Genomic DNA, 14293 nt, shown 5'->3' on the forward strand with positions numbered 1-14293 from the left:
TTAGCAAGATGACTGACGCCATGTGCCAGTTGTGCTAAAACTGGTACAAACTCCTGGGTAGACACCACCTGTTGTCAGCGCTCCACAGGCCCTGCTGATTTTGCGTAGCATTACATTTGATCCACTTATCCTTCTCTTCATCAGGGGCCTGGTTCTGCAACTGAATTAGCGTTTCTACATCCCACTGCTCTTGATGAGGGGAATCTGTCCCTGCTACCTGGGCGACCCCTACAGTGGAAGTGACTCCAAATGCCATAAGGGCAACACCCTTTGCCGCTTGGTCCACTAAAGCATTTCCTCTGGCTGTCATGTCACTTCCCCTTGCATGCCCTTTTACCTTCAAGATGGCAACTTCTGCTGGTTTCTGAAAGGCCTCAAATAGCCACTCTGAGTTTTGCATGTCTCACTGGCTTCCCTGCACTAGTCAGAAAGTTCCGTGCTTTCCAGATAGGCCCAAAATCATGGGCTATTCCAAATGCATATCTGCTGTCAGTGTAGATGTTTCCCCTTTGATTCTCTAGGAGATGACATGCTTTGACTACAGCATACAACTCCGCTTCCTGTGCTGACATCTGGGGTGTCAATGCTTCCTGATGTAAAATGGTGTCTGTAGTGGTTACAGCAAACCCTGTGTGTGGCTGACCATCATCAGTGTAAAATCTGGAACCATCTATGAATAAGTGTGTGTCACAATCTGATAAGGGCTCATCTTTTGCTGGTGTGACAGAGGCCCTTTCTACCTCCATAAGAGCCATACAATCATGAGAAAAACTCTCAGGTTCTACATCGGTACCATTTGGTGCATCTTCCTCATCAATTATAGGAAGAAGAGTAGCCGGATTTAAAGTAACACATCGTTTGATTGTTAAATTCGATGGAGCAAAAAGAGCAGACTGGTACTTGTCAAATCTACTGGCAGACACATGTCTAGTATTTACTTGATTCATGATTTCCTGTACTGCATGTGGCACATACAGGGTCAGAGCAGAATCTAGTACAAGCTCCGTTACTTGGTTTAGCAGCAAAATGCAGGCTGCTATGGCTCGCATACAACTGGGGGAGCCTTTGATGACAGGGTCTAATGAGGCTGATACATACATCACAGGCCTCTGTTTGTCTCCATGTAGCTGGGTGAGTACACCTGCAGCAAATCCATTGACTTCATGACAGAACAACGAGAAAGTCTTAGTATAGTCAGGAAGTCCAATGGCGGAAGCTTCAGACAAAATTTTAATAAGCTCCTTCATCTGCAATTCATTGTCCCATGCGAGTTTGAAAGGGTTTCTAGTGGTAGCCTCATATAGAGGAGCCATAAGTTCTGATGCATTTGGAATCCAGTCCCTACAATATACCACTAACCCCAAGAAGGCACGTAGTTGCCGTACATTTCTTGGCTTTTCAAAGTTTTGTAGAGTTTTAACTCGATCTGGGGTTAGGTGACAGATTCCATGTGAAATGCAGTGACCCAGGAAGATCACTTTCTCTTGGCAGTATTGTAGCTTATCTTTGCTAACTTTGTTGTTACTGTTATAGAGAAACATGAGAAGGCTTACTGTTTCTCTGCTACAAATGTCCTTTGTATCAGAACAAATAAGCAAATCGACTCTGTACTGAAGCAAAACTGTGTTTGGGTGTGAGGGGGACCATTTTGTCCAATACTTGCTTTAATGCAGTATTATATTCAGAGGGGCTACTCACACAGCCTTGGGGCAATCTTGTCCATGCTAACTTTTGGGCATCATGGGTAAATGAAAAAAGGTGCCAGCAATCTGGGTGCAGGGGCACCGATAAGAAAGCATTTGCAAGATCAATCACTGTAAAGCAGGTGCTGGAGGCAGGTATTCCACTTAGTAAAGTGCGGGGGTTGGGCACGATCGGGGTATCTGCCTCTATTATATTGTTAATGGCTCTCAAATCATGCACCATGCGATATATCACCTGCCCACCCTTCTTGTCTGGCTTCTTTGCAATTGGGAACAGGGGTGAACTGGGACTTAATTGGTACAACAACCCCTGCTGCTTTCATTTGAGTGATTTGATCCTTTATCCCCTCAGTCTGAGCAATACTCAGTGGGTACTGTTTAATCTGTGGGAGATGGGCTCCTGGTTTAATTTTTATCATGACTGGGGTGCATTCCAGCAGACCTACATTATAATTGCTGGTGGCCCATAATTCAGCGGGAATCACTTTCAATTCTGGTGGAAATGGCGGAGTGGAGTCCTGGATTAAAAATACTCCACAGGCAGAATTTAAAACTTCTCCTGACAGACTACTGACCACTTTGACTCCTGTAGGAGTGTAGTCTATGTTTGCTAAAATTTGGTTCAAAATGTCAGCTCCCAAAAGATTGGTAGGAACTGTGTCTGAAACTAACACTTTAGTGACAATTTCTGTTTGCTGTCCTAGCCTGAGTTTAAGTGGCTTGGCCTCAACCAAATCAGTAGAGGTCCCGGTTAGGCCAACACCAAAGATAACATTTGTAGATAATAATCCTGGAGGTAAGTCCTCTATATTAAAAATACTTCGGCTTGCACCAGTATCAATTAAACAGGTTAATTCTGTTTCTCCTCCAGGATAGGGGAGTTCTTGTAAAAATACTTTTACTCTGGCCTCGGGACCATTGTCTCCCCTATTTAACATGATTGATACTGGCATGCCATTTTCCTATGCCTGATCCACTGCTTTTGGCAGAGAACTGGGATCAGCATGAGGTGCCTCTAAGCTCTTTTCTGGTCTACGGTCAGGAAGATGGCAGAATTTGGCTATGTGTCCTTCCCCATCACAATTGTAGCATATAATTGGTCCCCGATTGCCATGATTTCGAAATTGCCTTTGCCTCTTCCTCTTCCTCTCTGCTTCCCCATGTACATTACCTTGGGTTTGCTGTCTTTTTAGTTAATCCTGTTTTCTATAGACAACAGGATAGGCAGGACGTCTCGAATAGACATATTGCCTGCCTCAGGCCTTGCTGTGAACAACTCTCTTTCAACTGGGGTATTAAACCATCAAGAAACCTTTGTTTCACCAGTTGTGTAGATGGACTTGCAGTTTCTTCCGCCTTCTCTTCCTCTATTTTAATGCCTGCTTCCTCAGCCATATCGCTTAACCGCCTCCAATATGCCCCTGCTGCTTCCTCTTTCCCTTGCTTAGCATTCATAAATTCAGCATGTCTGGTTTGTCCATATATTTGGGGCAATTTTTTCCTTCAATTTCTCACAAACCTCCCGTCCACTAACCATCTTACCTAGATTTTTGACGTCTACACCACATTCCTTAAGTATATAGCCAGACATGTTGCTTCCCACTGCTTTAATAAGAAGCTGATGAATGTCAGTAGCAGAAGACTCATATGCTTCCTGTGCAGCACTAAGTTTGTTTGCAAACCCAATTGGATTCTTTCTAGGATCTCCCAATCCCTCTAATATGGCTCTCATATCTTGGGGACTAAAAGGTACATGCCATTTAATTTGAGACTTACTGTCAACAGCATCACCTTCAAAAACTAATTGGGTTCTGACAGGATAAACTGCAACAGATTGCTCTATGCCGGGGCAGAAGGGCTGGCATCTTCCTTCCTTCTCTCTTCATCTTGCTTCCACAATTTGGAAATTATGGTTTGCTCTGGAAGTTCAGACTCTATCTCTCTTTCTCTGGCCAAAGCCTTAAATTCAGTGAGATCTAGTTTTGCATATGTGCCTTTTGATTTATGCCAATCATCTGTTTGTAGGATACGAGCCAAAATCCTTTTTGTAGGTTGATATTGGGCTGTTAAACCTCTGCTCTCCACTATATTGCATAGCTCATCTTTTGTGTGTTCCATGTAATCTAATTCTTTTGCTTTTGTGCGTGGACCCCTTAAAGCCAAACTGGCAGCCACATAAGGTGGGGGGTCCTCCTCTACAGAGTCTTCTGGCCAAAAGTAGTAAATTTGGGCAGTACTTTTATTAAATATCTCCGTCAAGCCAGTTTGATTTGCTACTTTAGCTTCTGTCTCCCATGTGCAAGCTATTCTCCACGTTCCTTCACTGCACAGTAGTGGGCCATAATCATGCAGAAAAGTTTGCCATACTTTTAAATCAAAAGTCCCTTCAGATTTTAAAGGTTTAGCTGTTCCCTTTGTCCATTCTACCCATTTATCTAGGGGCTCAGTATAGGCAGAACCGTACCTTCGGTTCATATATTCTCTAGCGCTCATCTTGCGCTGGGCATTTTCTGAAGGCCTCTCTCCCTTCATTCCCTTAATTATTTAATGCCCATAATGACTGGCCAGTCTTCTCTCTTCTCTACTTGTGCCTATACCCTCTTGCCTCTAAAACAAATAGTACAGCAAATCTGCAGATTTACAAGAATAGTCTCCACTTATCTACGTGGATAGAAGGGGTTTATGACAATAGACAAAACACTCATTAAGAGACCCTCCTCGTCTCTTCTCTTCTCTGTGAGTTTTATCTGACCCTACCATGCGCCTCTGACCCAGGTCGCCCACAAGGAGTCAACGCAGGGAACTGCAGAGGATTTTCCCTATCCACACACAGTCCAACCCGTGAAGGGGGACACAAACACATTCACACACACACGTTACCCAACCAGAAAGGTCCGAGAGTGGTCTGGTTTCCTTGAGAACCGAAAGATAGGATACATAGGAAAAGGCAGAAATATAGCAAGCTTAAGGGCAGCTTACCTAGCCGGCATTTGAGGTCTGCGTTTCCCGATGATCCCGATCGAAGCGCGGTTCCTTCTGGAGACTCTGCCAAATTCCTGTTATGACTCGCCAAGACTGATATGACTGATTTATGATTGGGACTCTAAAACAAAGTTAATACTGCAGCTGCAGGAACAGATTCACAGGACTCAATCACTGTGTTTAAAATGTCCGTTCCGTGAAAAATTTATTATTACATGTTATTTTATACATAGATAAGAAAGGGGTGGTGTGAGATGTTATTAAAAACTAACAAATAGAAATATGTTATTAAAAGCTAACAAATAGAAATATATTATTAAAAACTAGCGAATAGAACAATTGCAAAAGTAAAACCTTGAGAAGGGAGGGGGGAGTAGAGAGTGTTTAGTAGGAGAAGTGTCTGTGTGTTAGGTGAAGGTTACAGAACACATTTCAACAGTGAGAACAAAATGGATTCTCTTGTGCTTAAATGAACAGTACAATGAATGTCCATGTCACTCCCTTAAATAAAACTTGTAGTTTATCTGATAAAAATGGTCCAAGAATCCGATCATTTTTAATAACCGGCCAATGCTTTTTAATAATCCTTTTAATCGCCCAATGCTGACTCGAGTAAGTCGTGAGGAAGGCCAGTCCAAAGTCCTCCCTATCAGCAACTTGAGGGGGTCTATCACTTAATAAATCCCTACGGTCCTTGTTCCCTACCTCTGTAATCAAGGAATCTAGGTTAGCTTCATCATAGCTTTTATCTACAAATCTAGATTTCAATGTTAGGGCCTCCCTATAAAATTCATTTAAGTCGGAACAATTCCTCCTCAGACTCAAGAATTGGCCCTTGGGAACAGTGGACAACCAAGAGCGATGATGGCAGGAATCAAGCGGAATGAAACTATTCCTGTCGGTTGGTTTAAAGTAGGTGGAAGTAGTGATAACACCATTGACCATCGTGATAACCAAATCCAAAAAATGGATTTGGGTAGGGCTGGCTTCATGGGTGAGTACTATACCTCTGTCATTATCGTTGAGAACAGACAGGAAAGTGGTAACAGAATTGATGTCGCCATCCCAGATGACCAGGACATCATCTATAAATCTTCTCCACATGACCAATTGGGATGGTTTATCACGTAGGACTATGTCCTCCTTCCACTTGGCCATGAAGAGATTGGCCATACTGGGAGCAAATTTGGCTCCCATAGCCACTCCCTTTATTTGCAAGTAGTGTGTGCCGCCATACCAAAAGAGGTTATGCTTCATCGAGAAGTCCAGTAACTCCATCAAGAAATTACATTGTGTGGTGGAGATACTGGAGTCCCGATAGAGGAAATGATGCACCGCATCGTGTCCTAGGTTGTGAGATATTGAAGTATAGAGTGATGCGACATCCGCTGTAACCAACAGGTATGTAGCCTTCCACTCTATTTTATTTAGTAAATTTAGGACATGTTTCGTATCCTTAAGGAAAGAAGGAGTACCCATCACCAGTGGTTGCAGAAAAAAATCTATGTATTTCCCCACATGTGAAGTTATGGAATCTATACCACTGATGATAGGCCTACCTGGTGGATTAGTCAAGGCTTTATGGATTTTAGGCAATATATACATCACCAGTAGCCGGGGAGCTAGAGGGACCAAGTATTCCTTTTCTTTCTTATTCAAAATCCCTAAGTTATAACCTTTGTCAATCAGGACCTTAAGTTCCTGTTTGAAACTCGAGGTGGGGTCAGAAGGCAAAGGAGAATAGGTGCTTGTATCTGAAAGAATCCTCAACATTTCATTAGTGTAGACTTCATGATCTAGGATAACAATCGCCCTGCCCTTATCCGCAGGGCGTATCACGATATCCTTCCTCTTACACAAAGACTCCAAACCGACCTTAATGTTATGTTGAGGTTGTATTGATTTTATATTCAAGTTGGCCAAATCTTTCAACACTAAGTCACGAAAGATAGTAACATTTGGTGCTGCATTACTGGGGGGGTTAAAGAGTGAGGCGTTTGACAGCCCCGAATGTACCACCACAGATGCCTCCCTGTTTAATTGCCTAGCAGGGTTGCTTAAAATATACCTCTTAATGTTGAGTTTGCGCGTGTATTTCTGCACGTCTATAAATGTTTGAAATTTATTGAGGTTCCTAGGTGGAACAAACTTCAAACCCTTACTAAGAGTGGAAAGTTGTTCCTTTGAAATATCTTTGGTACTTAGATTTACATACCATTTATGCTTAAATTTCCTCCTTTTTGGGGTGAAGTTTCCTCCCCCCTCTGCACCCTCTCTTGCGTCTCCATTTCGCTTGTTTCTTCCCCTGCTGGCCAACTGAAAATCCCGATTATGACGGCTATCTCCAGTGTGTTGATTATGGGGGAGATCAGGAATGTTGTAATTCACATTCGAACCAGATGCATTTTCATTCATGCCATCTCGTAGGGGGGAAAATCTATTCCTCACATTAACCCCATAATGGTCACGTCCACTCTCACCATTCCAGTGATCTCGCCCCATCCCAAGGTCATGTTGATCACCATAATGTTGATCACTATTGCGATTTTGATAAATTTCCCGACCATGCCGTTGTCTTCAAGATGGAGAAGAACGTGGTCAAGAAAAAGAATTCCTACTCCCTCCTCTCCCTCTTGATTGGAAGGGGCGTCCATAGGGCTCCCTACCCCTAGATGGATAGGGGGAGATGTTATGCATATGGGATGTCTCAGAACGAACACGCCCCTGCATCTCATGGGACACAGGCACGGGTTGTACATTCAAAGTGGTATTGGTAGTGGTGGTTATAGGGGGAAGATCACTAGGAATAGGGACCTGCCACTTAAATACCAAATTGTCTCTATAATCCTTGGCATCCCTATTATATTTCCTCCTTTTCTTAAGTTTTTGTTCCTGCTCCTCCTTAATATATAAAGTTTTTAAAGATTCTGATCTCCGAGTGTAATCCTGATCATCTTTAAACGGGGTGAGCTTAGTTCTAATATTATTTATTTCTAGATCTAACATAGTTAGTCTACGCTTCTTTTTAGCTATCAAGAATTGTAGAAAGCTCACACCCGCCTCATTAAAGTACTTGAACCACTCAGCTAGTTCATTGTCTTCCTTCTGGGGGTTTACCTCCCATCTTAAGCTCCTTGGGACCATGTTTTCCTTTACATATTCTTCCAAATGGACGTGGTGCTTAAAGGAGAGTTCAGACTCCAGGACTACACCTAGAACCTTGGAATGCGGGGATGGGTTTATAGTTGTGCCTTCGATTTTGACAGAGAGATCAGGGGAGGGGAAAGGAGCATATGGGGGGGGGAAAAATTATAAGTTCGGTTTTGGATAGGTTGAGTTTGAGGAAGTGGTTTACCATCCAGACTGATATATCTGATAGTAAATTAGTGATACGTTAGGAGACAGAGGGAGTGAGCTGAGGGGTAGAGAAATAGATTTGGGTGTAGTCAGCATAGAGGTGGTATTGGAAGCCATGGGAGGCTATCAGCTGACCCAGGGAGAAGGTGTAGATTGAAAATAGGAGAGGACCAAGAATAGAACCTTGGGGCACCCCAACAGAGAAAGGAAGAGGAGAGGAGGAAGTAGAGTTGTAAGAAACACTAAAGGTGCGGTTGGATAAGTAGGAAGAGAACCAGCGAAGAGTACAGTCACGGAGACCAAAGGTATGGAGTTTTTTGAGGAGGAGGGGGTGGTCAACTGTATCAAAGGCAGCAGAGAGGTCCAGGAGTAGGAGTACAGAATAGTGTTGATTGGTTTTGGCCGTTAGCAGATCATTTGTTAGTTAGGAGAGCAGTTTCTGTGGAGTGTTGAGGATGAAATCCAGACTGAAAGGGGATCAAGAAGGCTATTATCAGCAAGGTAGATGCCCAGTTGGTTGTAGACCAGACGTTCAAGGAGTTTGGATAAGAAGGGGAGCAAGGAGATGGGCCGTAGGTTGTTAAGATTGGATGGGTCCAGTGAGGGCTTTTAAGCATGGGTGACAAGAGCATGTTTTAGAGAGTTGGGGAAGATGCCAGAAGAGAGGGAGTGCTTGAAAATGTGGGTTAGAGAGTGTAGCATAGAGCCAGAGGGTGGACATAGCATTTGGGAACAGGATCCAAGGGGCTGGTGGTAAGGTGGACGTTAGCAAGTAGTTTAGCAACCTCGTTTATAGTGCTGGGGTTGAAAGAGAGAAGTAATGATTGTACCTGTGGGCATGAAGTGTGAAGTGTGGACAGTATCTGAACAGTAGAGATCTCCTCACAAATTGTATCAATCTTCTGTTTGAAGTGATTGGCGATCTCCTGGGCAGTGAGTGAGTTGGTGGGTGGAGGCAATGGAGGACAAAGTAGAGAGTTGAAGGTAGAGAAGAGTTGACGGGGACATGATAAGTTGCTAATGAAAGTAATAAAATAGGTCTGCTTGGCAGTGAGTAGGCAGGAATTGTATTTTTGGTGGGCAGATTTATATTGGTTGAAATCTTTCTGAGACATAGTCTTACACCACAGGCACTCGTGAGCATGACTATGTTTTTTCAGACTTCTAGTATCATCTTTTTGCCAAGGTTGAAGGGTCAGGGCCTGATTCTATGTGTTGTGAGGGGGGCAGTGAGTCCAGTGAGGCTAGAAGTGAAGCATTGTAGACAGAAGTGGCTAGGTTGGTGCAGGATAGGGGTGAGATTTTGTCGTAGAGGTTGTCAGTAGCAGAGTAGAGACGAGAAGGGTTGAGATTACGTAGATTTCTGTGGGTAACTTATAGGCCGTTGGAGGGAGAGGAGGTGGAGGAGAGGGAGAGAGTGAAACTAATCAGGTAGTGATCAGAGGAAGGGAATGGATAGTTAGAGAGGTTGTATGGAGTGCAAAGGTGAGAGAAAACGAGGTCAAGGGTATTGCCTTCAGAGTGAGTAATAAAAAATAAATAAAGTGCGCTAATTATATGAAAATACACACATAGATGTGAATACATGTGGGTAGTAGTAAAAACCACAATCTACTGAGAGCAAGTAAATGACTCCATGAGTGGTAAAAATATATAAGTGCAAAACATAAAAACTCAAATAAAAAGAAGAAACAAAAAATGTGTACATGTGAAATACAATGATATTAATAGCATGAAAATCTGAAAATCAAACAAACTCAGTCCATGGGTTCAAATATAAAAAGTTCATCAGTGAAAAAAAGCTTCCATCCACTATACAGCTCAGCAGCAACTAATCCCCCTATGAGTGGATTGACAAGGGAGAGAGATGTGCAGGATGGTGCAAATCCACTGGCGGTGACTCCAATAAGTAAGAAAGTGATAAAGGTGGACGCTTACCCTCCGTGTTGGACCCCCTCCCTGGCAGGGTCTATCAGGCATGCAGATTTTTGCCCTCTGCAGGGACCATGTAATGAGAAGATCTCCCCAGCAGCTGTTAGGAATGTTGTCTCCGATCCGGGCTGGTCCAAGTGAAACGCCTGGAGAGGGGGGAAGGAAAGCTCTCTTGCTCCCAGTGTGGCAAAGGAAAAAACAAAAGAGCAGAGCTCCAATAGTGTAAAAAGTTTCGGAATTTATTAAATAAAAGTACAGACCGCAACGGAGAGTGCACGCTCCGTGAGGTGAAAATACAATTAAAAACAAGCCGGCATATAAAAATCGTAATAACCCGTGCATAACATGGGGCAATCGTGACGGCTTACAACGTAGCCACGCCCGCCCATTTATATGCCGGCTTGTTTTTAATTGTATTTTCACCTCACGGAGCGTGCACTCTCCGTTGCGGTCTGTACTTTTATTTAATAAATTCCGAAACTTTTTACACTATTGGAGCTCTGCTCTTTTGTTTTTTCCTTTGCCACACTGGGAGCAAGAGAGCTTTCCTTCCCCCCTCTCCAGGCATTTCACTTGGACCAGCCCGGATCGGAGACAACATTCCTAACAGCTGCTGGGGAGATCTTCTCATTACATGGTCCCTGCAGAGGGCAAAAATCTGCATGCCTGATAGACCCTGCCAGGGAGGGGGTCCAACACGGAGGGTAAGCGTCCACCTTTATCACTTTCTTACTTATTGGAGTCACCGCCAGTGGATTTGCACCATCCTGCACATCTCTCTCCCTTGTCAATCCACTCATAGGGGGATTAGTTGCTGCTGAGCTGTATAGTGGATGGAAGCTTTTTTTCACTGATGAACTTTTTATATTTGAACCCATGGACTGAGTTTGTTTGATTTTCAGATTTTCATGCTATTAATATCATTGTATTTCACATGTACACATTTTTTGTTTCTTCTTTTTATTTGAGTTTTTATGTTTTGCACTTATATATTTTTACCACTCATGGAGTCATTTACTTGCTCTCAGTAGATTGTGGTTTTTACTACTACCCACATGTATTCACATCTATGTGTGTATTTTCATATAATTAGCGCACTTTATTTATTTTTTATTTTTCATGGTATACACAGATATTGGTGTATTTTGTGTGCAGCTTTTACCTTTGACCTTTTTTGCTCTGCAGCGCAGTTTTTCTTTTTACTTCAGAGTGAGTAGGAGCGTATATACACTGCTTCAGGTCAAAGGAGGAGGTTAGGCTGAACAGTTCGGAAGTGGCAGAAGTGTTAGTATTAATAGGGATGTTGAAATCACCCAGAATGATTGTGGGGATTTCAGAAGAAAGAAAGTAGGGTAGCCAGGCAGAGTAGTCATCAAGAAAGGTTAATCCTGGTCCAGGGGGCCTGTAGATCACAGCTATCCTTAGAGAAATTGGAGTGATAAGACGAATGCAGTGTGCTTCAAAAGAGAAGAGTGACAGAGAGGGAGGTGGTTGAAGTACCTGAAAGGTGCTATGTGGGGCTAGGAGGATTCCAACACCTCCTCTTTGGAAAGTGGTCTGCACTTTACAAAGAGTGTAGAAAGCTGAAGACAGCAGATATACAAGAAAAAAGTATGTAGGAGGATTTGTTTCATCTCTGTGTATCATCTGAAGCTATTCACTTCACGGGGTATATTTGAGGGTTTACAACCACGTTAAGCTGACTGAACTGGTTTTACATTTTTAATTTTTGTTTTGACTATTAGGGACTCAGAGACTAGTGAGTGACTCTGGACTTTGAATATAATTTGCTAACCTCACCAGATCTGTTAGGGTCATCCTATTGCTATAATCCCTGATATTTGCACACCCACAACTGTCTCACTCCAATTTATTTAAATCACCCTATTCTTTCCATGAAGTACCTTCTATGTCCTCCCCACTCATTTCCTGGCCTGGCAATGGTGTAGACCTTCATTAGTCACCTTATGTTATTTCTTACAATTGGGGCTAACAGACATGTCACTATATCTCACAAAGCAGTACATTTGCTTTTTACTCTCTACTGCCTGTTCAGCCATTCCTTTGTGGCCTGGGGTTATTGTGGGCTCATTTCTCCCCATTCATTATCTGAAAAAACAGATGTATATGTTTGCTCAGACTACATATCCTTCATGTTCCAAAAGTAGACTGAGTTTTAGCCACGATGATCGTATGCTCTTTTAGGGCACCCAGTATTTGGTCTCTAAGACCAACTCACTGATTTAGTGATTGATGATATTTTTCTTATCTCATGCAAGACTGTCTGTAGCCCATCAAACAACCCCCTCCCTCTTTTTTGGCTCTCCCCATCTTCCCCATTTTTACCTACACCCATCAGCTGACATTTTGACCCTTTCCTCTTATACCTTTCTTTCCCGTTTTAATACCCCCCTTCCCTTCCTTCTACCCCTTGCCCCCCACCACCTACCCTTCCTTGCACCTCTTACTCTCTCCTTTGCTTCCTTCCCCTTCCCTTCCTTCTTCCCCTCCCATATTCACCCTTTTTCTTTCCTCCCCATGTTTGCTATCAGTATATATATCCCAAGGGAGATACATGCTTCCCCTTTTTACGAACTCAAACACATGAACAGAGATTCCTTGCTCCTCGGGCCTGAACTGATGCACTCACTTTATCATTTCATTTGGATGCTGAATAAGACATTATTGGTGTCTTTTTTGCTTATGTTTTTCTTTTTTTTTTCCTTTCCACCTTTCTTTATTCCCATGCCTTCACTCTCTCCCTTCCTCTCTTTGAGAACAGAGGCCGCCTATTAGTTAATATATTGTTCCATCTAACCATTAACCATGGTTTACTATTAATGTTCAGGTGGGGTTGGTTTACTAAAACTGGAGCCTGTATGTACAATGCCTGTGGCAGCTAAATTTAAAGTTTTCTTAAAGATTTAAGAGGTTTAGGGCTTGTTTCATATTAGTCCTGTATGGATAAACAATGTCAACCATTGTTTTTTTTTTTTTATTTCCAGGGCCTAACACAAAAGTAAAACATTCTTTTCACATTTTGGGTACCAGAGATACAGAAGATCTATAAACAAGGTTCTAAGTTCAAAGTGGTTTGGCTGATTTTCAGCTAGCAGAGGGCTTGGGAGAGAGGTGTGTTGGAAACTGAATGGTTGGTAAGGTGGATGAGTCTAACATCAGCATTTATGATAAACTGTAAAGGGGTTAGCCATGTAAAGGTACAGTAGATCAAGGAGGAGGGAGTTGAAATAGTCAATAAAGAAGAAGGGAGTGGATTAGTAGCTTTGCGACACTATTGGTTAAGAAGGGCGTAGGACTACTGTATACAAACTGTATACAAATCCCCCCAAAAGAACTAAATATAAAAGGCAATGAAGGAATGCAGAGTATTGACCAATAGTAACCAAGAACAAGCAAACCCATAGCAAGAAAGATTTGAACAACTACTTGATGTGGGGCAGAAATGAGAGGTCAGAGTCCAGGATTGCACCTAGCACCATGGGACTGATAGTTGTGCCATTGTTTTTGATGGAGACGTCAGGGAAGAAATGACATGAGCTTAGTTTTGGAAAGATGATGTTTGAGGAAGGGATGTGACAACCATACTGATATATTAGCAGATCCATACCACTCCAAGCCCACAGTATCAGTCTCCCATGTTTACATTTCATATTCAGGTGCTGACAAAGACAGAACACATCTTGCTCTGAATTCAACTCTATATTTAACTCAGGTGTGAAGTAAATGAAAAACAGCCTGTCAGAAAAGATTCCACCTGCTAATGGCACTGTCAGACATTTGGCGTGTAGTACTGATGTCTGCCAGCGGGTGTCTCCTGGCAGTCTGGAACTGTCAGGGGAGCTTTCTCCTGCTGGTGGTACTATGTGATCTTTGGGCCGCAGTACTAGCACCCACCAGTGGGTGGTTCCTGGCAGTGTGGAGCCGACATCATCTCCTGCAATCAGGCATCACCTGAGCCTGATTGCAGGAGATGTGTATAAATACCCGGCAAGCACACACAGTCTTTGCCTTGGTATCTTCCTTGCGCCCTCACCTGATTCTGTGAGCTCTGAACCTGATCCTGTCTCTGAACCCGTCCCTCCCGTGACCATGTTACTTATACCTTTGCCCCGCAGCCTTATCCATCCATCCTCTCCTTGTCCTGTTTGTTCCCTGTCCCCCTCTGCTAACCTCCCGTTGATGACCCTGGCCACGTTTATGATTCCGGTATTCCCCATATTATCTGTCTGATTATTATTTGTGGGTCTCTGTTGTGATCTGGTTAGTTGTGCACTGTATTATATTGGAGGTGGTTGTGT

The sequence above is a fragment of the Aquarana catesbeiana genome, linkage group LG01 (assembly GCF_042186555.1).
Source record: "Aquarana catesbeiana isolate 2022-GZ linkage group LG01, ASM4218655v1, whole genome shotgun sequence".
Taxonomy (NCBI): domain Eukaryota; kingdom Metazoa; phylum Chordata; class Amphibia; order Anura; family Ranidae; genus Aquarana; species Aquarana catesbeiana.